Here is a 27,291-nt window from a genome sequence, read left to right as displayed (position 1 = left end):
CTTGCTTGGGCCCATGCTGTTTTCTGAATGGCTGCGATCAGTTCTCGCGGGACTCACAAGAACTGATCACAGCCATTCAGAAAACAGCGCAGGCCCAAGCAGGAGTGCGGAAAATTTTGCTCCTGACCGCCACACTCTTCTAACCTCCATGCCACTGGCTGGGAAATAAGAAGAGGAGACAGCTAGGGAGGGAGGGATCACGCTGGACCACCAGGTACTGTAATTTGTTAGTGGGCGGGCGGATGGCGGCGGGTGGGCAGGCAGGTGGGATTTTAAAAAGGTGCGACGTATAGCGGTGGGCGTGCAGGGGGGTGGGATGTTTTACAGAGGTGTAGCGGGCGTGCAGTGGGGCAGCGGGCAGGGTGTTTTAAAAAGGTTCGGTGGCAGGAGGGGTGTTTTTAAATGGTATGGGGGGGTGTAATTTTTTGTACCTTCGCTACAAAAGACGCAACGAGATTTCCACCCACTTTTGGGTGGAAAAAAGTGTGTCTTATGGAGTGAAAAATACGGTATCTATTGTCTGCTGCCCATATTTCTGAACTACTTGTATCTCTGCCTTTGTTCCCAAATCATCCTATAAATGCTGTATCTCTATCTTTCTTTATTGGAATCTTCTATACTACTACTAATGACTGTGGGGTCAGTTCAGAGCAGTTTTCACAGGCATCTGCAATGGATGTTGAATATAGATTCAGATGGATTCCACTGTGATTGTTGGCTGGGGTGCCATGTATGCATATGCATTATTACACTTTTATAGATATAGATTCTCACAGTGGTCATTCCAGATCACTAGTATCTGGCCAAAATCAAAGGTGTAGCAATATTCCATGCTACCGATACAAGGCAAGCAGTGGCTTCCCCCGTGTCATGTACTGTTTGAACAAAAAAGTACATTTTTACAGTTTCCTCTTATACGTTCAGGTTAATGCAATTAATAATTCATAAATGATGCCAAGATTAAGAAAGGCATTTTTGTCAGTTCACAGATCAGACACATCATCAATTTCGAAAGAGTTGAAGATCTGTTAGTCGGGCCACAGAAAATCACCTGGAAAGAATTCAAGGATGTCGTTGAAATATTTCTTGGCAGTTACAGAGCACCAAACTATATTCAACTGGTTGACAAACTTCTTGGAGCATACAAAACCATGAAGTGCAACAAGTCACGGAAGATGCACCTTCTACATTCACATGTGGACTTCTTCCCCGCAAATCTTGGTGCAGTCAGTGACGAACAAGGTAAAAAGTTTCACCGGGACATTGCCACTATGGAAAAAAGATATCAGGGCAACTGGAATCCGTCGATGCTGGCTGACTGTTGTTGGACACTGCAAAGAGATGCACCAGATTCTGAGTACAAATGAAAATCAGCAGGAAAACACTTTTAGCCACGGCGAACTATCACAACATATCACAGCATATCGGAAACTTTGTGCTTAAAACATGTTATAATCACTTAAATATACCATTGCGTTTCTAAAAATTCCTACATGATACAGTCAATGGGAAATTCTATTTGTGTTTATTGTAAAGGGGTCTATCATAATCACCAGTTTGTTTTAAGGAAGCAAAACTTTTGAAAAATGAGTTGTCCAATGTTCATATTTAATACCCAGTTTACATGCAGTTTACAAAATTAGTAGGTAGTATGTGTAAGCTTGAAATCTTTTGGTGGCTCTCGGAGCTCTCATATTCATACTGTTGCCCTTTACATTAAGCTATAATTGGTGGTACTTTATTACATGTTAAACCTTCTTTGGATCGTTATAAAAGCCGATTTTTCTTAATAATGACGGGAGTAGCCATTCAAATGATAACACACAATTGGAAATGTTATGATCGACTTAATTATACTTTCTGGTGGGCAAACGTGTGTTCTAATTATAAATATGAAAGAATGAACGCTGAAATTTTAGGTTATAGTAAAGTATTTAACATGGTGTGGAGCCCATTGTCATCATTTATTGAGTCACAATAGATGTCGTGTACCTTTTCTTTTTATCTGACCTCCTTACATATCCAGGGTGGTGGGAAATGTATTATTGCTTGTTATTCCTATTTTATTTATTGTATGGAAATTATAAATATATATCTACTTTTATTAGTTAAGGGGGGAGGGGGGAGAAAATGAGTGTTTTTCAAATTATTTGAATATTTAAAGTGTGTTTCTTGATTTATTTATGTTTAAATTCATTGTATTGCACTATTTATATTTTAAAATTAATAAAGATTTCCAAAAAAAAAAAAAAAAAAAGGTTGGAGACCACTGCCTTAAATATTTGATTCATCTGTTTCCCCTTCTGCTACTCCAGAAAGATATCTGTATTTTCAAAAGCAATATCATAATAGCTAGATTGAAAATAACTTCCTACGTCCACTTCTACAGTGAAGTTGTTAATACCTCACATTGCCTACATCTAATCACGTCATTCTCTTTCAGTTATAACACAGTTGCATACAATGTCCCATTCCTGAATAGGTCCCAAGGAACACTACCTTCAGTACACAAAAATGACCTGACATCACATAACTTTGTTAACAATGCATGTGAATTGCAGCCGCCTATGCTGTGCCCAAACTTTGCCTCAAAACATGCATACACGTGGATTGAATAAACATGTGTGCCTCTAAATCCCATCAAATGAGAGAAAGCCTGTGATATTTTGGGCATGGAATGTTATGCTAGAATTGCATTAACCATCTGCCCTAGTCATTGCCACTACCCTGACTGTGGTGTCAGAAGCACTGCAAGCATCAAATTCGACCTGTTTTGACACTCCAACTGACGCGGTGCACTCCTGCTCCATTCATTTTGGCGATAGCAGTGAAAGGGAAGCCAATAAACGACTTCCCTTGTAACCTCTGTGGCTGCACCGGCCACGCGTAGCTTGCTAAGGCTCTGTGCGGTGTGCTCCTTGCTTCCACTGACTCACCAGACAGTCATGCACCTGCATTCCAAAAATAGCTATGCCCTGTGCACTTTTATGAGGTTTGATTGAATTATTTAATCCTCCCCCTCCCCCATGTGGACGTCATGAGACAAAGTGTGCAAAAGGGAGCTATATAATTTAGATTGCTTTCACCTTTTATGTTATACTTCAGAAGTCAGTAAGCACCATCCTTAGACTCTGAAAAATACAGATATTCAGTTTGGTAGGTTATACATTTTTTGGATTATTCTTGAGCTCCATCTAGTGAGAATATTAAAAATAACACTTGAAAGCAAGAGAGCAATTTTATAAAGGGGTTTTTGTTTTTTGCATACATATAAAAGGCCTTTTATAAACTTACCCCTTGGGATATATGAGTCAATATATGGGCATTTCCAAGAAAGCAGATGTTATCATCATGTGTGTTCTGAGGTGAAATTTGGGTGGAGCATGTGACGTTGCAATTTAGACGCCAGGAGGGGCATAATTGAAAGGGACATCTAAGTCCGTTTGCGTCCATATCGCAAGTCATCCAAAGTTAAAAAGAGCCTAAGACACATTTTCGAAAGATACGTCCAACTTTTTTACTTTCGAAAATCGTCTTATTATATGTCCTACCGATCTGATCGTCCAAGCCACTAAGACTATTGTCTATCTTTATACCACATTTCCGTCCAAATCCAAAACACCTAGAACAAGCCCTGTTGGACGTGGGAGGGGTCTGCAAAATGATGGACTGCACACCCAGATATGCCACCTAAATAGTGGGGTACCTTACAGGGCACTGCTGTGAACTTCACAAAAAGGGTGCCATGGCTTCTCCTCACTACAGCTCCCTTATAGGTGACGGTGAGCCCACCCAAACCACCTCCAGAATCCCCTAAACCCACTTATCTACCACCTCAATAGCCCGTATGGCTGCAAGAGCCACTTATATGCCAATAAAAAAGGATTTTGGGGGTGTATAGGGCAGTGCACATGTTTCAGTATCAAGGCAGTGATTACAGGGGCTTATGGGCATGGGTCCTCCTCTCTATGGGTCCCTAACCCACCCCCAAGATGACTTAAGCTGCCTCTGGGCTGGACGACTAGGCTTTCCTATGCCAGGCGGCCAGGTGATGATGGTCTGGAGGCTGAAATTTAAAGTTGTGAATAAAAGTTTTATGGGGGGGGGTTGGTGATCACTGGGGTAGTGTGTGGGGGTAACATGATTTTTGTTCCTGGACAGTAAGGGGCCCATAATCAAAAGACATAGACGTCATAAAAGCATCCTAAATCAGCACTTGGACGTCCTAATCCCCAGGATGTCCAAGTGCCGATAATCAAAACTGTCTTTATGTACGTCTAGCAAGGTGTTCCAGCCTCTCTGTTCAGAGCACAAGATGGGTGTGATGGAGGCATGTTTATGGGCTGCTTTTGGGCAGTCTCAAGGGCGGGTTAGACATGGACGTGCATGCCTTTACAGTCAGACAGAGACTGCACAAATGCAACTTGTATGGGAGGTGTGCAAGGAAGAAACCTTTGCTCTCTAAGAGAAACATCAAGGCCAGACTGAAGTTTGCCAGAGAGAACATAGACAAACACCAGGACTTCTTGACTAGTGTTCTATGGACAGATGAGTCTAAAATTGAATTATTTGGGCATCAGAAAAGAGGACATGTTTGACATACACCAAATGGAGCATTCCAGGAAAAGAACCTCATACCAACTGTGAAGCATGGAGGTGGAAGTGTTATGGTTTGGGGATGCTTTGCTGCAGCTGGACCTGGCCAACTCGCCATCATAGAATCCACTGTGAATTCTACTGTGTATCAGAGGGTGCTTGAGGAACATGTGAGACCATCTATAAGAAAATTAAAGCTGAAGCGGAACTGGACCCTGCAACACGACAATGACCCAAAACATACCAGTAAATCCACTAAGGACTGGCTGAAAACTAAGAAATGGAGAGTCCTAGAAGTGACCGAGTCAAAGCCCTGATCTTAATCCCATTGAGATGCTGTGGGGTGATTTGAAATGGGCTGTACATGCAAGAAACCCCTTAAACATCTCACAGCTGAAAGAATTCTGCATTGAGGAGTAGGCCAAACTTTCCTCAGACCGATGTCAGAGACTGGCTACAAGAAGTGTCTCACTGCAGTTATTTCAGCCAAAGGGGGGGTAACACTAGCTATTAGGGTATAGGGTGTCCTAATTTATTCCTCAGTTAGAATACACATTTTTGTGGATATCTTTTGTTTCATGAGTAAATCAAAGAAAAAGTTTTGTTGTTTACCTGCAATTACATCACTTTCTTTTCCAGAGATAAATTAGAAAAAAAAAAAGATTTGACATCTATATGTGAACATTTCTTAAGAAAGAACAGAATATGTAATGGGGCGTCCTAATTTTTTCACATGACTGTAAATAACACACAAAAAAACAAACCTCTCTCAGTTGACATAACACTCTAAAATAAAAACTCATTATATATGGCTTAAAAGGAGCAAATCAAAAGCAGCACAGAAACTATTATCTCAGAGAAAGGATGGAGGATGCATATAACAGCTACCAGTGGAAGTAAAACTTATAACAGACCTCAACAAAACATGGAAATAAGCCCAGGAAGCTTCTAGTCAAAGAGATAAGAAAAAACACTAATCAATCATGGTTATGGCAAGAATGTGCAAACATTTTGGCTGTATGGCCATACTGGAGAGTGGTGCTGTTCCTGGGGGGCTCATGAATTCTCTTAGGAGATTTAGTTAGGATTTAGCTGTATTTTCTTTTGTAGCTCAATGCAAGTTATATTCAGAGGAAAGTAGGTATTTCCCTGTCCTCAAATTGTACAATGTGACACCCACCTCTAGAATGTTTGCTCATGGAAGACGCCAACACGGTTATTTAAAACTTTACTGCTCTTTGATTGAATTTATCTGAGATAGTTTGGAAGTTCTCAATATCCAATTATGTGTTTGTCCCCTGAAGAAGGCACCCCACATTGCTGAAACTGGGATCCTAGTCGGTACGTTATTTCTTAAAACTACCTCATTCAAGTGACTCCATTGGGACTTTATTATCTATTTTATGGACTTGATTTTCAATAAATGTGACTGTGTGTTGGTTTAGACATCTTGCTTGCCTTTTTTGTTTTATACCTACCAGTGAGCCTTCTCAGGAGCAGCCCCTCAAACTCTGAAATTTACTCCCAAGAGACTACATCTAACTTCAGACTACCTCTACTTCAGGAAGCAGGTGAAAACCTGGCTCTTCATCCATGCCTTTAGTACATAGGGTGATTGAGTATGCACTCATTCTGCACCAGGCTTGCCACACACACAAACTAAGTCAGTTCCTTATATCTTGTTTAACTGTGTAATCAGCTTGCCCGAGTTAGTCACCCATCTAACAATTGCACTTGGACCCTTGGCTATAGGATAAGCTGTACTGTAGAAAAGTATTAACGTCATATCTGTGATATTTGAATGTTCTGATGTGTACTTATTAGTTGTTTCATAAGTATTTTGCTGACATTGTCTTATATCTTTCTTAACTGAATTTCACTGCTGTTATAAGCATATTTTAGAAACTGTTTCATGGAATCCTATTATTAAGTTTCAATTTGCTGATTTTGAGTTTACATCATTCATTGCATTTTATGTTTATATTGGGTCTTTTTACTGCTGTTATGCTGTTAATAAAATTGTAAGTTTTATGTTGAATTGTACTTGCTGTACACTGCCTTGGATGAATCTCTTCATAAAGGCAGTTAGATTTAAACAATTTTATTGATTCAAACATCATCAAATACAGCAAATATAACATCAAAGCACATCAATAATGCATCAACTATTATAATAAAAAATACATAATAAAAGACAAATTCCAATTTCAATAAACCCCCGCTATATCTATATGTGTTTGAACCTTTACCATCCCTCTTCACTCCCACCCCTCTCTACCCAATGATACTCTCTTCATTTAACTAAATAAAAGCCCAATTAAGAGATCCAACTTAAAATCGCACCATGGCCCTTAGGATGTAAGTCTTGCAAATAAGAACCCCAGATCTGTATAAATAACATCTTTCGCTTTCTTATAATTCCAGCATCTCTAGCTTCCCAAATGGCCAACTGATGTAATTGGTTTCGCCAATGCCAAAACCTCGGAGGATCAGGGATCGTCCAATATTGTAATATACATTTTCTAGCCAAGAGACTCATTTTCCTACACAACGCCCTATTTCCTTTAAGTAAATATCCAACAGCCTCTGGCAAATCCAAAATAAAGAAAGAAGGAGAACAGCGCAATGATCTTCCAATTATTTTTGACATATAATTTATTATTCGCTTCCAAAAATGCTGAATTATAGGGCAAAACCAAAATGCGTGACCTAATAATGTATGATTCTCCCTCCCACACTTATGACATAAAGGAGTAGGAAGACCTCCACTATAAAACAATTGTGTTCGTGTATAATAGGCACGTAATGTAACCCTATAATACGTTTCTCTTAACCATGAACAAGATGTCACCCCAGGTGTCGCTCTTAAAGTATGGGCAACATCCCAATGTCTCAAATTAAGCTGTAATTCTTTATCCCGAATTTCCTGGTAGTTCTTGTCTGGTTGTAATTTTTGCAAAATAGAATCGGTTCATAGACAACGGCGCGAAAGACAAAAGCGCGCCGACAATTGAGCGCAGTGCGCGCCGCTGCGCCGCTCTAAATTACAGATTTTAGGGGCTCCGACGGGGGGTTTTGTTGGGGAACCCCCCCCAGTTTACTTAATAGACATCGCACCGGCGTTATTTGGGGTTTGGGGGGTTGTAACCCTCCACATTTTACTGTAAACTGAACTTTTTCCCTAAAAACAGGGAAAAAGTGAAGTTTTCAGTAAAATGTGGGGGGTTACAACCCCCCACACCCCCCACAACGCGGCGCGATGTCTATTAAGTAAAGTGGGGGGGGTCCCCCCACGCCCCCCCGTCGGAGCGCTAAAAGCAGTAATTTAGAGCGGTGCACTGCGCTCAATTGTCTGGGCGCGCCTTTGTCCCGGCGCGCTTTTGACCTGACACCAATAGAATCAATACAAGACACCGAAAGAGACATCCCCTCCTCCTGAACAAAACAACTTTCTCAATCTAGCACCCAAATGCAAACTTAACTGTACCCTGTCAAGGGATCTCACATAATGTTCCACTTGTATACATGCAAATTGTGCTCCCCAAGTCTCTCCCACTTTAGCCAACAATTCAGTACGAGTCAATCATTCCCCCTCATTTCCCACATACAGCTACTACTGTATTTGCATTGCCATTATGATGCAATTCTAAACCATTTTTACTGAGTTCTATAGATCTCTTCTTGTTTATATTATTAACAACTTATTCTAGAGCAGTGTTTTTCAACCTTTTTTGGGCAGAGGCACACCACCATTAGAAAATGTTAAAAAATTTAACTCTGTGCCTATATTGACTATATATAAAGTAATTCTCTTGAATAGGAATCAAATAAACACAAAGAAAGTATTTTATAATTACTTTATTATGAAATATTAAGTAAACAGAATAGTGAAAAATTATAAAATACTTTATTCAGTGCGAAACCTGGGCCTGTTTGGCTGAACACAAAGCTGATATTCTGGCTGGAATCTTGTCGCTCATAGGCTCCCTGCGCTAAAAACCACTATTGCGGTTTAGTAAAAGGTGACCATATTGTAAAATATAGACAGCAGATATAAATTCAGAACTGTGCATAGTAAGTGAAGGGAAGTTTTCATCTCTGGGAATTTACCCAGTTAACTATTAAGTTATTTGGGCAAATTCCTTTGAAAACTGTGGTAATACTGCCTCCACTTTGCTAAATTTAAAATAAAATCATTTTTCCTACCTTGTCTGGTGATTTCTGGTTGCACTTTCTTCTTCTGACTGTGCATCCAATCTTTCTTCCCTTCTATCAGCCTGTATGCTTCCTCTCCTCCACACCTCATTCCCTCCCCCAACTTTTTCTTCCTCTCTCCCTGACCTTTCTTTCTTTTTTTCTGTTTCTCTTCTTTCCTTCTGTTTCCCTGCCTGCCCCCTTTCTTTCTTTCTCCCTGCCGTTCCCCAAGCCACTGCCACTGCCATCGGGGAACAGGACCCACCAATGGATAGCAGGCCCCAAAGCCGACGCCGACGCATGCTCTCCCTGCTTCGGGCCGATCAGTCTTCCTCTCCCCGACGTCAATTCTGCAATCGGAGAGGAAGTTCCGCCCAGCCAGGCAGCGATTGGCTGGCCCGAACTTCCTCTCCGACTGCAGAATTGACGTCGGGGAGAAGAAGACTTATCGGCTCGATAGATTAGATCGCCAAGACAAAGTGAGTCCTGGGTGATCGACTCACTTTGCCTTGGCAAGCTACTGGCGCCCCTGCATTAGAACACTGCCTAGGACCCTGGGGGAGCCCGGGCCCCCTGTCAGCTCCGGGCCCCTGAATGCAGGACTGGTAGTACTGCCCTGATGGCGGCCCTGCGGCACACCAGGCAACATCTCGCGGCACACTGTTCTAGAGAAAGGTGTGCAAATTCTCTGCCTGCCTCGTTAATTAGCTCTGAGAATTAGTCACAACTTGCCGGCTGTCACATTATTGCATTTTTCTAGTCTGAGCCATCTGGGACCCTTCTGTAGTTGCATACGCAAGCCTGTGAACAGTTGCATAGTAAGCTCTATTATGTTGCTTGTACTTGCTGACAGCACAGAAGGTGAGGTTTGGGCTCTGTCTAGAAACAGTCTAAGCTTCTAGGACTAGCCTAATGGTTAAAGCAGTCAGCTACCAAATAAGGGTTATTATCCTGCTTTTCCCATTGACATTCTCATAACCTTAGACAAGTCATCTAACTCTCCACTGCCTTGAGAACAAAACTACGATCTCGTTCATGTATGCTAATTCAAGTTAAGCACATGAAGGGTAGTTTTGTCTATATGCTTGCATTTAAGTGCCTCTTGTGCACATAAAATGTGTCATGGGTAGAAGAACATAAGAATAGCCTTACTGGGTCAGACCATTGGTCCATTAAACCCAGTAGCCCGTTCTCACGGTGGCCAATCCAGGTCACTAGTAACAGGCCAAAACCCAAGGTGTAGCTATATTCCATGCTACCAATACAGGGCAAGCAGTGGCTTTCCTTCATGTCTTTCTCAATAACAGACTATGGACTTTTCCTCCAGGAACTTGTCCAAACCTTTCTTAAAACCAGCTACGCAATCCGCTCTTACCACGTTCTCTGGCAATGTGTTCCAGAGCTTAACTATTCTCTGAGTGAAAAAAAATTTCCTCCTATTGGTGTCTCCTAGTCTTTGTAATTTTTGACGGAGTGAAAAATCAATCCACTTAAACCTGTTCTACTCCACTCAGGATTTTGTAGACTTCAATCACATCTCCCCTCAGCCATCTCTTTTTCAAGCTGAAGAACCCTAACCATTTTTTTTTTTTTTATTTATAATTTTCAAATTAACAAATCAAGATACATCTTGTACAGAAAGTGATTACAACAAAAGAACAAATAAAAACATAATGAATTATATAGAAATCAAATATTTGTATAATCTCTCAAGTCCACCATTTGATCCATGATGTGAATTAAACGGAATTTTAACAAAGAACCATTTTAGTCTTTCCTCATACGAAAGCCTGATCGTCCAAGTACCCATAATCAAAGCTGGTTTTAGACATATCTAAAACCAGCTTAGGCCTTTCCCCGCCTCTAAACGCACAGAGAGAAAAGAGGCGTTTTTAGAGGAGGGGAAAGAGCGGGAGGTGGGCTGACCTAGACCTAGGCGTGCAGCAGGTATAACCAAAACATTTGACAGGTTGCCTAGTCGGCACTTATACGTTTTGACTTAGACGAAGTCAAAAAAGGTCTAAGTGCCGAAAAAGAGGCCGCTGAGCTGATCGGGTTGGGCCCATGTGCCTAAGGCCCCGCCCACAGGAGGGGCCTAAGACTCCCGGGCCTATTCTGGTTGGCCTAGGCGCCTTAGGCCCCACCTGTGGGCGGGGTTTCAGCCGCCTGAGCCAATCCGGCCCCATTCTGGAACCGGCTGGCCTGTCGGATGGGCGGGCTTGGCACCCATCCGTCCGGCCAACATTTAACAGGTATGGGGGATGGGATTGGGGGTGGAGGGGGGGCCGTGGGGTTGGCGGGGGGGTCACGGGTCAGTAGTGGGGGCCGATTAGGGGTTCGGGGGGGGCGGTCATTGGGGGGATTGTGTCAAGGGCAGGAGGGCCTGGGATCCCTCCTGCCCGTATTGTAGTGGGGGGTCCGCCTGGGCAGGAGGGGTTGGGCTCCCTCCTGCCCGATCTTGTACGGGGTGGGGGGCAAGAGGCCAGGAGGACTTGGGCTCCCTCCTGGCAGGATCAGACTCGGGGGGTTGGGGATCGCGGGGCAGGAGGGCTTGGGTTCCCTCCTTCCCTAAACGTAATCGGGGAGGTTGGGGATCGCGGGGCAGGAGGGCTTGGGTTCCCTTCTGCCCCGATGTCGTGGGGGGGGGGGGGGTTTGGGGTGGAGTTTGTAACCGGTGTTGTTTTTGACAGACACCGGTTACAGAATCCAGCTTTTAGGCGAAGGACTGGCTCCTCCTTCGCCTAAAAGCCCTTGTATTGGACGTTTGGGGCTTAGGCGTTTTTTAGGTTCATTATGGGGTATAAGTTTAGACGTAGTGTGGTGGGTGGTCTGGGCGTTTAAACAGTTGAAGGTAGAAGCAGGCCATTATTTTTAAAAAAACCTCCTTTTGGATGTTTTTTTTTATTATGGACATTTTCCCTGCTTCTACTTTCAATGTTTAAGGCCTTAGGCCAAAAGGGGACTTAGACTTTTTTTTGATTATGCCCCTCCACGCTTTTACTCATGACAGGAGTTGCTATTCAGCAAATTACGAGAAACTTGAAAAATTATGATAGATTAAGTAATAGTTTTTGGTGGAATTCATTGTGCCATATTTTTAAAATGGAGAAAATACTAGCTATCCAACAGGGAGGATATAAAAAATTTATGGAGGTTTGGGAGCCATTAACAAATTATTGTAAGGAATGAATATAATTAATAATTTATTTATCTCCTTTTGTCTATTGAAGTATAAGGGTGGGGAGGGTGGGATGAATTTTAAATATTATGAAATTATAAGATTATATTGGAAGAAGAGTGGGAGGGAGAAAGCACAGTTACTTACCGTAACAGGTGTTATCCAGGGACAGCAGGCAGATATTCTCACATGTGGGTGACGTCATCCACAGAGCCCCGACGCGGACAGCTTTTCAAGCAAACTTGATTGAAGATTTCAAGTTTGCCAGTGCTGCACCACGCATGCGTGTGCCTTCCTGATCCACTAGAGGGCGCATACCCTCCACATGGTCCTCAGTTCAGATAGCTAGCAAAGAAGCCAACCTCGGGGAGGCGGGCGGGTTGTGAGAATATCTGCCTGCTGTCCCTGGATAACACCTGTTACGGTAAGTAACTGTGCTTTATCCCAGGACAAGCAGGCAGCATATTCTCACATGTGGGTGACCTCCAAGCTAACCAAAAAAGGGACGGAGGGAAGTTGGCAATTCAAGAAAACAGATTACTCAAAACTGACCGGCCCAACCGGTCAGCGCTCCTGGACAGAGTATCCAGGCAGTAGTGGGAGGTGAAAGTATGAACCGAAGACCAAGGGGCAGCCTTGCAAATTTCCTCGATAGGCGTCGACCTGAGGAAAGCCACAGAAGCCGCCATCGCTCGGACATATGTCCCGCAACTCGACCATGCAGCGCGAGACCAGCCTGAGCGTAGCAAAAGGAAATACAAGCAGCCAACCAGGGACAAGTTGCGCTTGGAAACTGGGCGTCCCAACCGATTAGGGTCGAGGGACAAAAACAATTGAGGAACCGTCTGAGGAGACTGAGTGCGTTGAAGATAAAAAGCCAACGCCCTCTTACAGTCAAGTGTGTAAAGCGCCACCTCGCCCGGAGGCGAGTGGGGCTTCAGGAAAGAGACCAGAAGAACAATGAAATGAGTGAGAGGAAAGTCCGAAACCACCTTGGGCAAGAACTGGGGTTGAATACTCAGGACCACCGTGTATGAAAAAATAAAGGAAAAGACGGGTCCGCAACCAGAACCTGCAGCTCACGGACTCGCGAGCAGACTTGAGAGCAACCAGGAATACCACCTGCCAGGTGAAGTCATTCAAAGAGCTCTAGCAATGGAATCAATAGAGGTATCACCAATAGATTCAAGACCACACAAAAATCTCAACCCACCGGAGGGGCGTTGAGCGGAGGATGTAAATTGAAGAGATCCTTCATAAAGCGGGAAACCGTCGGATGGACGGAGAGCAGCGTCCCATCAAGCGGCCGATGACAGGCAGCAAAAGCACAGAGATGGGCTCGAATAGATGTCGATTCGAGACCAGACCGAGACAAGTGAAACAGATAAACCAGCACTGAAGGCAAGGAGGCAGAGAGCGGATCCATGCTCAGCACACCACGCAGCAAATCAGGACCATTTCGGAATAGCATTGCCGAGTGGAGATCTTTCGAGAGGCCTCGAAAACACCCCCACCGACTTGAGAGAAACAGAAGGAGGGAGGCACGTTGCGAGGAACTAAACTGCTAAGTGTAGAGACTGCAGATTGGAATGCAATAGAAACCTCAACTCTGAGACTGCAGAGAAGGGAGCAGAGGTAGGAACAGAGGCTCCCTGACATGCTGGAGGAGCAGGGAGAACCCCAGCTGCCAGGGCCACAGAGGAGCTATCAAGATCAAGGTGGCGCAGACCGACAGGAGGAGTATCAAAGACCTGCGAATCAGAGTAAAGGAAGGGAACACATAGAGGAACCTACCCATCTAATTGAGAAGGAGAGCAGCCACCTCGATGCGAACCCGGAGAACATCCTCGAGCAAGATCGAGGCAACCAGTGAGTGAGGGGCAAAGTGAACAGAACCACCTGTGGGATTCTCCACCAAGCAACCACATGCCGCAGAGTCTGAGAATGGAGCAACCATTCATGCGGCTAAAAAGGGTGACGCAACGTGGCCACCAGACTATGCTGCACGCCCCGGAAATACACCGCCCAAAGAAAGAAGTAGCGGTGGAACGCCCCCTGCCAAAGACGAAGGGCTCCCCTGCAAAGTAACAGGGAACCTTGTACACCCTGGCTTGGTCACAGGATACATCGCCCCCGGGATGACGGGACTCCCCAGGACCCCGCAATCCAGCAACCAATAACGAAAATCCGTAACGGCATCGTAAATGGCCCGGAGCTTCAGCAGATTGATGCGGCTGCGACGGTCCGCACCCGACCAAAGGATCCGAGTCCGAAGGCCGTAGTGTTGCGCCCCTAAGCGATGCCGAGGAGTCCATCGGCAGAACCCTATGATGCAGGGATACGAAGAGGTGGCCCACCAACGAAACCAGCGCACCACAAAAGCGCTGGGAAGCGGGATCCCTATCCTGCCATCACCGAGATGCTCGAGTGCCGTGGGGAACACGAAGAGGAAACCAGGCGAACATCGGGACATGAACCGTGGAGACCCAAGATCCCAAAGCAGCAGCAACAGCTCGGCCGAGGTCGAAAAGAGCTGAGTCACCAGCTGACTCAGACGCAGACAGGCGTCCTGCCGAGGCAGTGGCAGAAAAGACCGGAGGCGGACCGAGGACAGAGGGGCCAACGTCCGGTATAAACAGACAAGGCCCTCTCCCTGAGGTCGAGACAAGAAGGAGCGCAGACAACTGGGTCCAGGTCCGCCCTGACGGACTCCCGAGACTGGGGCGGACAGAGACTGAAACGCTCCCAGATTAGAAACTAGTGCAGGTCCCGAAGGGCCAGGACCAGACGTGGCCGGGAGGATGGGAAACGCCCAACCGACAGAGGCGAGGCTATACTCCCAGTGCGCAGACACGGTGACACCCCTCCAGAAGGGAGGGGAGGAATCCCCAGAAGAGAGCAGCCCGGAGGCTATGCGAGGATAGTTTGGGCCAGGAGTCGCCGAAGCCGGCGGCTGGACCACAACCCGGAGCTGCTGCAGCTATTGCGACTGCTGTGAAGGAGGCCGAGATAACCCAAGAAAGGTATCCGGAGGGACCCTCCGGAGAAGGAGCGATAGGCGAAGGAACGGTCGCGGTCTGAAAGGTGGTTAGTGGCTTCCGCAAGAGTGGCCTCAAGCAACTCAGTCCTCACGCAAGGAAAGGTGGTGAGACGATCCTGGAGGGTCGGATCCACAGCAACACTCTGCGCCAAGCGAGATGACACATGGCGGGAGCAATAGAGCCGGAGCAGGGAGAGAGTCTCCTCCAGGAAACCAAACTCCGCACCACAACCAATTAGGAGCCGGAGGCGCCGAGGCCCAGAGCCACAGACGAAGTCGAGGCACGAAGCCCCCGTCGAAACCGGGGCGTAAACCCGCAGTCGACGCCGAGGCCCAAAGCCTCAGCCGATGCCTAGGCATAAAGCCCATAACAACACTGCGGGACCAAGCCCCAGTCGACTCCGAGGCACAAGGCCACAGTCAACCAAAGGGCACAAAGCCCCAAGGGACGCCAAGTCACAAAGCACCAGTCAACGGCGAGGCACGAAGCCTCGGTCAACGCCGAGGCACAGAGCTCCAGCCCACTATGAGGCCCTCAGCCTCAGTCGACGTCGACGCACAAGCATCAGGAGACCCGGAGCACCCGGCTCAGCCGACATCGAAGGTACAAAGCATCCATCGATGCCGAGACCCCAAGCCCGAGTTGACGTCGAGGCAGAAAATCGCAGACGACGGCGAGGCACAAAGCCTCAGTCGACGTCAAGGCACAAAGCCCCAGACGATGCTGAGGCACATGTATCCGGCGACGTCGAGGCGCACAAGCCTCAGACGCCGGCGCAAAAGCCTCTGACGGCGTTGAGGCACAAAGCCTCAGACGACTTCGAGGCACAAAGTCTCAGGCGACGTCGAGGTACACAGCCTCAGTCGACGTCGAGGCACAAAGCCTCAGTCGACGTTGAGGCACAAAGCCCCAGTCGACGTCGAGGCACACAGCGTCAGTCGACCGCGAGGCACACAGCCCAGTCGATGTCGAGGCACACAGAACAGTCGACATCGAGGCACAAAGCCTCAGTCGACGTCAGGCACAAAGCCTCAGTCGATGTCGAGGCACAAAACCTCAGTCGACGTTGAGGCACAAAGCCTCAGTCGACGTCGAAGCACAAAGCCTCAGACGACCTCGAGGCACAAAGCCTCAGTCAACGTCGAGGCACACAGCCTCAGTCGACGTCGAGGCACAAAACCTCAGACAACGTCGAGGCACAAAACCTCAGACAACGTCGAGGCACAAAGCCTCAGACGACGTCGAGGCACAAAGCCTCAGTCGACGTCGAGGTACGAAGCCTCAGGCGACGTCGAGGCAGAAAGACTCAGTCAACGATGAGGCACAAAACCTCAGACAACGTCGAGGCAAAAAGCCTCAGCCGATATCGAGGCACAAAGCCTCAGCCGACGTCCAGGCACAAAGCCTCCGTCGACGTCCAGGCACAAAGCCCCCGTCGACGTCCAGGCACAAAGCCCCCGTCGACGTCCAGGCACAAAGCCTCCGTCGACGTCCAGGCACAAAGCCCCCGTCGACGTCCAGGCACAAAGCCCCCGTCGACGTCCAGGCACAAAGCCCCCGTCGACGTCCAGGCACAAAGCCTCAGTCGACGTCGAGGCACAAAGCCCCAGTCGACGTCGAGGTACGAAGCCACCGTCGACGTCGAGACACAAAGCCTCAGTTGACGTCGAGGCACAAAACCTCCGTCGACGTCGAGGCACAAAACCTCCGTCGACGTCGAGGCACAAAGCCTCCGTCGAGGTCGAGGTGTAGGGTCATGAAATAGTTAACTGTTGTTTAAAATATTGCTCTGGTCTACATATTACTGTATATTCCAATCTTTGTTTTGTATTTCTGTTTATAAATCATGTAAGTTTAGGTAAGAATGTAATTTTTAGGAATGCTTTTATAAGGAAGTAAATATTTTTGCCAGTCAGCTGATAGTGAAGGGACTGCTGCTTTAGAGAGCGCTTGTGTCAGACTACCTTGCTTAGTGGGTGGATCCAGAACTGCATTTAGCTTAATTTTACAAGTCAGCTCTTTGGGGTAGGAACCTGATATAGAATAGGGATTGAGAACAATTCTTATGTGTTAGTACACATCTTAAGTTCAATTATTTTGTACCTTCTCTAATCTTTTGTAAACCACATAGCTCTTCACGGTATTGCGGTATATAAACTGTTATTATTATTATTTATCTGAGTCTTTCAGATAGTGGGTCTGCCTTTTAAATTTTCCTGTGGCCATATTTACATTGATTTCAAGTATGCCTTCCTCGTGTCACCTACCTTGGCTTTCAAATCTCCAAGGGTACCAGGTCCCTTCCTACACCGAGGTCTAGGCTGTCTGTAGTCTCCCTGTCCCTGATAACTGCAAGGCTCTGAGCACCTTTCTCAGTATTGCAGGATACTGTCTCATCTGGATCCCTGATTTCTCTACTATTGCTCGTCCTCTGTATGATTCCACCAAAGGCGCTGACTCAGCCCCTTTTGTCTGGACCCAACTTCAGGAGCGGTCTTTTCGCTGCCTCCAAAAACTTCTGACTCAGGCCCCTGCCTTCTGGCCCTTCTGCCCAAGAAGCTGAGCTTTATGCCCTCACTTTTGCCCTGCGCCACTCTGCCTCTCAGTCTTGCAATCCAAATATGCTTTCCTTAACTTGCATTCCCATAGGGCCATCTGGAAACATCGAGGTTTCATTATAGCCTCCGGCCGCCTGATCCATCATGCTCCCCTCATTCTTGACCTTCTTGAGGCCGTACAACTACCCTCACGTGTTTCTGTTATGCACTGCCATGCTTACAGATGCGTGATGGACCTTGTCTCTCGTGGCAATGCCCTTGCCGACCGCACAGCCCGAGCTGCCAGTCTCTGCCCCCTCTTTCGGCTCCTCTGTATACAATCATTCCTTTTCTGGATTCCCTTACACCCCAGTACGCTTCTCAGGAACAGACTTGGGCATGCATTATTTTGGGCCAGTCTGTCCTGAAAGGGGGGTGGATACAAAATGCGCCAATTCAAGTGCCAATCCAGACCCACACACTGATACTTCAAACACGAGCACAGTGGGTACCCTCATATTCATTCCTCAACATCTGGCCCTCACAATTGTCAAAAGATGCCATGATCTGGCACACTCTGGAGAACCCGCTATGAAAATTGACTCTCAAGAGACATTTCTTTATCAATCACCTTGATCAGCTAGTCCGGAATATGGTCCGACAGTGTGTTGTCGGTTCTAGAATAAAATTCCCAATCAGATGACTGCCACCTCTTGGATACCAACCTATTGGAACAAATCCGATGCAGGTTCTGTCTGTAGATTTTACCCACATGCCCATTTCCCGTTCCCTCAGTCACTTCCTAGTCTTCACAGACACCCTGACTAGATGGGTCAAAGCCTTCCTTACTTGCACTGAACGCGCCAGAGACGTAACCAAACACCTCCTGAATAATTCCGTGCCTTGATCTCCTTGTTTTTATAGGCAGTGACAATGGCCCTGCTTTCATTGTCAATGTTGTCCAACAAATTGCACAGGCCCTCCAAATTGAATAGAAATTATATGCTGCTTACCATCCTGAGAGCTCTGGTCAGGTCGAAAGAATAAACAGAACTCTTAAGACCCTTCTCACAAAATGAATTGAAGAAACTAATCTGTCCTGGCCTGTCCTGCTGCCTTCTGTTCTTTTTCAGATTAGATGCATCCCATCTAAGCCCCATTTGAGCTCATGTCCGGCCGGCCACCACCCATTGTGAACCCAGATCCTGGTTCCTTTGCTACTCTGGGATCAGATATCCTCCAGAGTCAGGTCCAGTCTTTAGCTAAAGCCCTTTAAGAGCTCCACAAATGGGTCCTGGAAAGGGCCCCACTATCGATAGCTACACAAGTCCATGGGTATGTCCCTGTAAATACAGTATGGCTAAAACTTGGAAGTCAGACCCCCTGAAACTTAGGTGGATAGGTCCTTTTACTGTAATAATTTCTTCTCTTACAGTTGTCAAGGTGTCCGGACATGAAACTTGGTTCCACTACAACACGGATCTTCAGCTGAAGCTTTCTAAGACCTCAAAAGTTCTGAATATTTACCACTGTACTTAGCAGGTGTTCTGAATATAATTCTTTATAAGTGTTTGAGTTTAATTGACTGCCTGTGGTTCACACTGCCTTTAGCAAGTGTCTTGAGTATAACTGTTTGAAGTTTTCTAAGTTGTGCCTGAAAGAAAAATGAGCTTCCTATGTTAGTATATATAGATATGATATTTGTGTTGCCCTCACTTATGTTTCTTTCTTCTGTATTTTGTACTTAACAAGTGCAGCCCCTTTGCCTGATGTTTGTTTGCATGAAGGAGTTAAGTACAGAAAGTGTCAAACATTTGAGGGTATTTTCTGTTTCCAACCTACTGGTGATGAAGTTTAAAAGTGGGCGGAAATCTGCATTGATGATGTTGAGGGTCCACTTATCAACTAGACTCTTATTGTAGACCCCACTCGCCCGGTGTCTTTGTATTGTGATACATGTGTGCTATTTGATGTTTCTCAAGGTCATGGTACTACCCCTAATTCAGTTTTGTGTGGCTCCCTAGATTGACAGCGTTATTATAACAAATGTGCTAAGTATATAGGTCTGTATAACCTGATGCCTTTAAGAACTGCCCCTATGAGGAAACCTTCACTAATGGTGGAGCCTGTCCTTTATGAGAAAGAATACCCCGTCTGCCTCCCTTACTATAGGTCCTAGCTCCGGCCCCTTGTGTACTACAGGCTACTGTAATCCCATGGTTTTCACTATCACTGACCCATATAACTGGAATGCCAATGTCCAAGTCCAGAAGGCCAGAGACTGCATGGCATTGTATATTGATGGTAAAAGGTGAGACCCAGGTACTGATGTATATGTCCGAATTGTATCCCACTCATGTGCTCCTGTCTATCACTCTGTGGTGTTTCCCCAGTTTTATGAAATTATGAAAGTAGATACTAATATCCTGTAATCACTAGAAATCTGTTTATATAGTTTGCTGAAACTATAGGTCAGACTCTTAATGTTAGCAATTATTTTGTATGAGGAGGGACTGGTATGGGAGAACAGTGGCTATGGGAGGCAATGCAGCTGGACATGTTAAACCTGACTTCACAGACCCTCACTTTTACGTTAGGTCCACGACCTTCACGATGGGCCTTGTGAACCTCCATTGTTGCTTCCCACTGTCTTCAGCCCTTCAGACACTGCTTAATGGAACTTCCTATGAATGATGGTCAGCTCCTGATAGTTGATACTGGCTCTGTGATCTGTTTGCCTACTCTTGATTGCCTGCTAACTAGACTGGTACATGTGTGCTTTGCATGATTCGTCCCAGCTTCTTCCCGATGGTGAACACCTGGGAGCCCCTGTATTCAACACCAGAGGTCGCCAAAAGCGGTCTACTTCCACCAATTCCCTTAAAATAGGTGAATGGGGTGATGACTGGCCTGCAGAACGGATCATTGCTGCTTATGGACCTGCCACATGGACCGAGGATGACATCTGGGGCTATCGGACCCCAATCTATATGCTGAACTGCATTATTTGTCTATAAGCTGTACTTGAACTGATAACCAATGAGACCTCCCGAGCTTTGAGTACCATTGGCAGAGCGAATGCTAAAATGCGCACTGCTATTTATCAGAATCGTCTAGCTTTGGACTATTTACTAGCTGCTGTGCCTGTGATAAATTCAACCTCTCCAACTGCTGCCTTGAACTTGAGTAAAATGATTGAGAACGATGTGGATCGTATCACCAAACTGGCTCATGTTCCTGACCAGACCTGGCGTGACCTTACTGCAGACTGGATCTCTGGTACCTTCAGCTCCTGGTTGCCCTCTGGTTCAGCATTGAAGATCATCTTGCTGGTTGCTGCCCTGTCTTCTCTGCTCCTTTGCTGCCTGCCCTGTATGGTCCCCATAGCCATAAAGCTGCTCCACTGAACTATGGACTCTGTTGTCAAACGTTCCACTGCTGCATTGGCCCTCTCCCAGTATCGTCCCTTACCCACTGGGGACCCCGACTTTCCTGACCCCTAACTTTATTTTGTCAGGCTTGGCTCCTTAGGTACGCCAGCCTGAAAGGGGGGAATGTAGGGTCATGAAATAGTTAACTGTTGTTTAAAATATTGCTCTGGTCTACATAGCTAAAAACAGTGTATAATCTATTGACTGCATCTGCCTGAAATGTATGTCCTTGCCCTACCACATTGTAAGCTGAATAGATAAGAGTTTGAGCCATGATGTGCCCTGCCCTTCTGTACATGTAGCCTTTAGACCTGTAAGATTTAGATAAGCAGAGAAATGAGCTAGTTTCCTATAGGACTATAAGTTGTATCCCTGAGCCTATCATAAGTGCTGGCTTAGGACCAATAATAATTGTAGAAAGTTATAGAAGTAACAAATGAAAATTGTAGTTTTTGCATATATTAGTTTGCGAAAAGGGCATAAAAGTCCGTGTATTTCCTGTTTCTGACATTCTAGTAGGCAGGCTATTAACTGCACTAGAGTCCCGGCATGCTGTGAATAAAACTTGTACTTTCTTCACGCCTCTGACTTTGTGTATCCAAGTGACCTTTCAGAGGCACAAAGCCTCCGTCGAGGTCGAGGCACAAAGCCTCCGTCGACGTCGAGGCACAAAGGCTTCGTCGACGTCGAGGCACAAAGCCTCCGTCGAGGTCGAGGCACAAAGCCTCCGTCGACGCACGCAACCTCAGTCGACGTCGAGGCACGAAGCCCCAGTCGATGTCGAGGCACACCGAAGTCCGTCGAGGTTCAGAAGTCGGCACCGTACCAATGGAACTGGTAAGAAAGGTGCAGCAGTACGCTCCATAAGGGCAACCTCGTGAAGAGTATTCCCATGAAAGGAGGCACGCATCGAAGGTCTTGCAGAGGCGGGCACGATCGCACTCGTGCATGGAATGCCTGAGACTCAGCCGGTGGCGTTACCAAGGTAACGCACCTAGAAGAAAGAAAGAAAGAAAAACTTACCGGGGATCGAAGCTACACAGTCCGATTCCAACGAAGGAAAGAGGGTCCCGGCCATTCTGCTCACACGAGGTGAGCCCAGAGAGAGGCCAGGGAAGAAGAAAATACAGCTGCAGCCAAATGAGGCCTAGCCGCATGGCTGAGGCCCAAGAAGGGCCTGCCTGTGGAAAAACACAATAAAAAGTCCTTTTTTTTTTTTTTAAACAAAGAAATACACGATCAATTAACAAACGCACAGCGACTCCCTAACAAAATAAAGAAGCCACGGTGCCAGAAAGGCACTTAGAAGAACGCAGAGAAGAGAGACAAGGTCTTTCTGGCTCAGCGGAAAACTAAGAACTGAGGACCATGTGGAGGGTATGCGCCCTCTAGTGGATCAGGAAGGCACACGCATGCGTGGTGCAGCACTGGCAAACTTGAAATCTTCAATCAAGTTTGCTTGAAAAGCTGTCCGCGTCGGGGCTCCGTGGATGACGTCACCCACATGTGAGAATATGCTGCCTGCTTGTCATGGGATAAGTTATAGTATGATTTCATTGAATGTATGATTAATAAGTAATATTACAGTGTACATGATTTGTATTATGAATCACTTGTTGAAAGTTTTAAAATGAATAAAGAAAAAAAAAAAAAAAGGTGTTTTAAAATATGAACTGATTTGCTAAAGAAGTGTTTGTTGAAAAGATTACCGGATTCATTGAGTGGCCAAGCCAGTAAGCTGGACGCTGGAAAATAAATGTGTTTTTGTGTTTTGAACTGATGTCGAGCTCAGTCTCTGATTGACAAACCTCTAGGGTGCATTACCACACTGGTACTCCAAGGAGTGCTGGATTGTGTGCTAGTGGTGGAAGTCAGGCCTGTGTCTGTTGGCAGACCCTGGCCCCAACACAACATATATATTTTCATATATATATATGTGTATATGTTTATTGAAAGTGTCTATACCGCTGCTAATGACTGGGAAGTCACACACACACATATAGGCATATTTTTTGTTTGGGGGACACCTAGCATTGAAATACAACATTCTATTTTGTGCATTCATAGCACTGGCTAAACAAGTCCAGAGTAATTACTGAGCTAAGCAATTTTCTGTCCGACAAACGCACATTATACAGGAATAATAACAGCAGCTGAAAGCTGGCATTATCTTTTCATAAATAATAGAGCTTGTGAGGTTTTACAAAAGCTGTATTATTTGTTGGACATAATAAGCACCTCTGTGTTCATTTGCTAGTTCGGCATTTTTTCATTATCTTTCACTGCACTAAAAAGGTGTATGCCAAGGGCAAATAATGCACAATGCATTTAACACATGCTGTTTGGCTAACAACCTGCTATTTCATTAACTGTTACTATGGCCCTTAAGAGAAGGTACAAAAACTCTACCATAAACTATCTACTATAATAAAACGCTAAGCGCGCATGCACACTCCTACCTGCGTTTTCCGTGATCCGTATGTCCATGGCAGGTAGGAGTGTGCATGCGCGCCTAGGGTTCTGTTTTCCCGTAATGCAGTTCGTCGTCGTTGCCCACCCCCCTGCCGCACCCGAACCCCCATTGACCCTCCAACCCAACCGTCCCACCGCAACACAACCACAAACCTCCCGCCGCGTCTGCAGCACTCCAAACATGCTGCCTCGCAGCCCTCCACTGCCCCGATTTCCTCGGCCTTGTCCCTGATGACATCATCAGGGATGCAGCAGAGGAAATCAGGGCAGCAGAAGGCCGTGAAGCAGCGCACCCAGAGTGCTACGGACGCTGCTGGAGCCAGGAGGCCCGTTCGTCGACTTGCAATGGGAGGGTCAGTGGGGTCAGCTGTATGGTGGTGGTAGTGGCGGGGGGGGGGAGATGGAAACATGCTTCTCAAGGGTTATACTGCAAAGGGGGATGGGAGGGAGGCAGGCAGGCTTGCTTCGGAGGTTGTGGATGAGACAATGTTTGGAAGGCAGTGAGGGGGACATAGGAAGGAGGCACTGGGGGGCACTAAGGACATAGGAAGGAGCACTGAGGGCACTAAGGACACAGGACGGAGGCACTGGGGGCACTAAGGACACGGGAAGGAGACACTGGGGCACTAAGGACACAGGACGGAGGCAATAAGGACAGGGGAAGGAGACACTGGGGGCACTAAGGACACAGGACGGAAACAATGGGGTACTAAGGACATGGGAAGGAGACACTGGGGGCACTAAGGACACAGGACGGAGACAATGGGGCACTAAGGACACAGGACGGAGGCACTGGGGGCAATAAGGACATGGAAAGGAGGCACAGGGGGCACTATGGACACAGGAAGGAGGCATTCGGGGCACTAAGGACATAGGAAGGAGGCACTGGGGCCACTAAGGACATAGGAACGGGTACTAAGGACATGGGAAGAAGGCACTAAGGATACAGGAAGGCGGAACTGGGGTCACTAAGGACATAGGAAGGAGGCACTGAGGGCACTAAGGACATAGGATTGGACACTATGGACATAGGAAGGGGGCCACGGAGAGACAGGCAGGTATGGCGCAACAGAGAAATACAGACAGGCAGGGGGCTAGGGTGACAGAGACAGAAAGACAGACAGGGGGCCAGAGAGAGACACAGACAGAAAGAATGACAGACAGACAGCGTCCAAGAAGAGAGAGAGAGAGACAAAGAAAATAAAACCAGACAGACATCTACTCTAGCACCCATTAATGCAACGGGCTTAAACACTAGTCATACAATGATGAACACGATATAATAGGTGAGCCCCTTTTGGAGCCGTTTTGTAAGGTGGTTATTTTTCCTACTACCCATTACTGTTTTGTTCTGTCCATGAATAGTACCATCTTCTCTTGGCAATACTCAACACACAAAATATTCCAAACACTCCCAGAGGCATATATTCAAGAGGGGTTAAGCAGGCAGATTCCCAATCAGTAGGCCAGGATATTCAGCAGCGCATAACAAGGCAGTACTGCTGAATATTCTATCTGATTGCCACAGCATTGTCCACAGAACTGTCTGAGGGTAGAGTCAGGCAGGCTCTGGCAATATTCAGTGCTGGTACTTACCTATCTAACGGGTCAAATATGACCATGCAAAAACAACTGTTCTATCTTTGCCTGGTTAGGTATGTGGTTATCAGACCTGAGTAATGATCAGCACCGGCATAATTTCCAAGTCTTCCAAGAACCTGGATATTCAAAGCCAGTTCAAGGACATGGCCTAGCAATGAAGACTTATTAGGGTCTAATTCAACCTTTAGTAGCTTTTAACACCACCGACTGCCATGGCTTGAAAATTGCCTGGTTATCTTCTGCACTGGGGTAGGGTATCTAATGTGATGTCTGTGCCAGGACTTCTCCTCCCAAAAATTTACAGAATATAATTGTAAATATTTCTCATTCTGTACCTTGGAGAAAAGCAAACAATATTAAAAAAATGCTCCAAATCTTCCTTCCAGGATACATCAGGATTTTACCCTGTACGGTCCAGACTGGAACATCCAAGACAATCAACCCTAAGCCTCTTTTACTATTAATTTATTTTATAAACTTATTATCCACTTATCTCCTAAGCATCTTACAAGTAAACATACACAGTAGAGGTCAAATTTTTACCATACATTTTCCAATACATTACAGTTTACATTGTTCAACAAAAAATTGTAGTCATTCTCAAACATTTTATTGGATGTCAGAGGGACAGCTAAAAGCTAAGATGAAAAAATGAGCCTTAAGTAATTTTTGAAATAGCAGTACATTGTTACAAAATGTATTGCTCTGGACAGACCATTCCAAAGCACTGGACCCACAATTGAAAAACAAGACTTTCCAGTGGAGGCATATTTAATTTCGTCTCTTATTCTTGCATCTAACAGCATCCAATTTTCTGATCTCAAAACTCTTTTATGTTTATACTAGTCTTTAAGTGGGTGCCAATTAGAGAATGACATGGGAGACAAATTTATCCCCATCTCTAGAGGATCTGTTTCCAACTCCTGTGGGTTCTGTCCCTCTCTCATCCCTGAAAGCTCTGTCCTCATCTGCACAAGCCTCAAACACTTTAAAATCATAAGCATTTGAGGCTTGTGCAGATGAGAACAGAGCTTGCAGGGATGGAAACAGATCCCGTGGGGATGGGGACAAATTTGTCCCGCTGTTAATGACATTCATTTCCACCAGCTCACCTTCAAACTTCATTAGGGGGTATCCCAAAGATTGTGAGCACTTCAAATGCTTGGTCCTTCAAGCACGTGGCCCTTCTTCCATCCACTGCCTCATTTCTGTCCTGAGCCTGGGAAGAGAAGCAGAGTAAGCTGGACCCTCCTCCTCCCACCACCAGAAATGCAATGGGAGCCACCATTGGCCAGTCAGGCCTTGCATTAAAGAACACTGCCCTAGTGGGTTCACAATCTAAGTCTTGAATGGGTTACTGAGAGGGGGGCACAGTGACATCATGAATGATAAAAGAACCCTGTCCTGCAGCTAAGTAGTTCATCTTCAGTTATTTTTTGATAACATCAGTTTGAAGATTAAGTTATGGTCAAATATATTTTTATTGAGCAATCAAGAAAGCAACAGGTCGGCACAACAAAGTACAAAGCCAGCTCAACATGAAGATTAAGTTATAATTGAGCAGTGTTACAGGAGGGGGATCAGAGCCGGTGAGGAATTATTCCCTTTCCAGTGCAGGTGCATAATTAAGCAGTGCACGGGGATCTGAGGCTCTCCCCTTAAGTTTAAAATGCTTCAGTGAATTGGAAGACATTCTCAAATTATTTTGTGACAGTTTGAAATTGTTAACAAACTCATGAGAAGGGTATTAGACTAGACAAGTCACTTAATCCACCCCCATTGCCCCAGGTACATTAGATAGATTGTGAACCCACTGGGACAGACAGAGAAAAATGCCTGAATAAACTCATGCAAAACGTTCTGAGCTCTCCTGGGAGAACGGTATAGAAAATTGAATGAATAAATAAATAAAGCGCACAATTGATTACGACGAGCCTCATCCTTAATTTGCAAGGTGCTCGACTGTCCTTGGCAAAAATTTTAAAACGTACTGTTAGAGCGCCTAGAAATGCCTTCCAGCCACAAAAGCACCTCATGAGCTACGCCACTCGCTGACAGCGGAACCGGAACCAGCGGCGTTCGGTTTGTACCGGCTGTGACGGGTTCCCTTTCTGGTGCGCATGCGCGGAAGGGTGCTCTCGCTCGCGCCACACTCTTTCCCCGGTGGCAGTGGGCGCTGAATGCAGAAGCGAGGACGTAGGGGGGGAGCCGGCGCGCGTTGTCAACAGCAGCAAGGTATA

At 46.1% G+C, this 27,291-nt stretch overlaps 1 protein-coding gene and 1 long non-coding RNA gene across 4 annotated transcripts in view; one reads left to right on the top strand and one right to left on the bottom strand.

Annotated features, from left to right (window-relative positions):
* LOC117354334 lies at window positions 1-27,166 on the bottom strand. The gene is made up of 3 exons (XR_004538184.1): window positions 27,043-27,166; window positions 26,164-26,270; window positions 1-1,331 (listed from the first exon to the last, which is right to left on the bottom strand). It is a non-coding gene; the product is annotated as an uncharacterized LOC117354334 (long non-coding RNA).
* The window catches only part of GALNT11 (polypeptide N-acetylgalactosaminyltransferase 11), a 116,716-nt gene continuing 116,576 nt past the window's right edge, over window positions 27,152-27,291 (top strand). For 2 of the 3 annotated variants that reach the window (XM_033931666.1, XM_033931671.1), the window contains exon 1: window positions 27,152-27,286. The gene's annotated coding sequence lies outside the window, so the exon portion shown is untranslated. The remainder of the gene's footprint in view (window positions 27,287-27,291) is intronic. The other variant, XM_033931672.1, reaches the window with a different exon arrangement.

The sequence above is a fragment of the Geotrypetes seraphini genome, chromosome 2 (assembly GCF_902459505.1).
Source record: "Geotrypetes seraphini chromosome 2, aGeoSer1.1, whole genome shotgun sequence".
NCBI lineage: Eukaryota > Metazoa > Chordata > Amphibia > Gymnophiona > Dermophiidae > Geotrypetes > Geotrypetes seraphini.
Note: the sequence above shows the minus strand (reverse complement) of the source record. Positions and strands in the feature narration are given on the sequence as shown.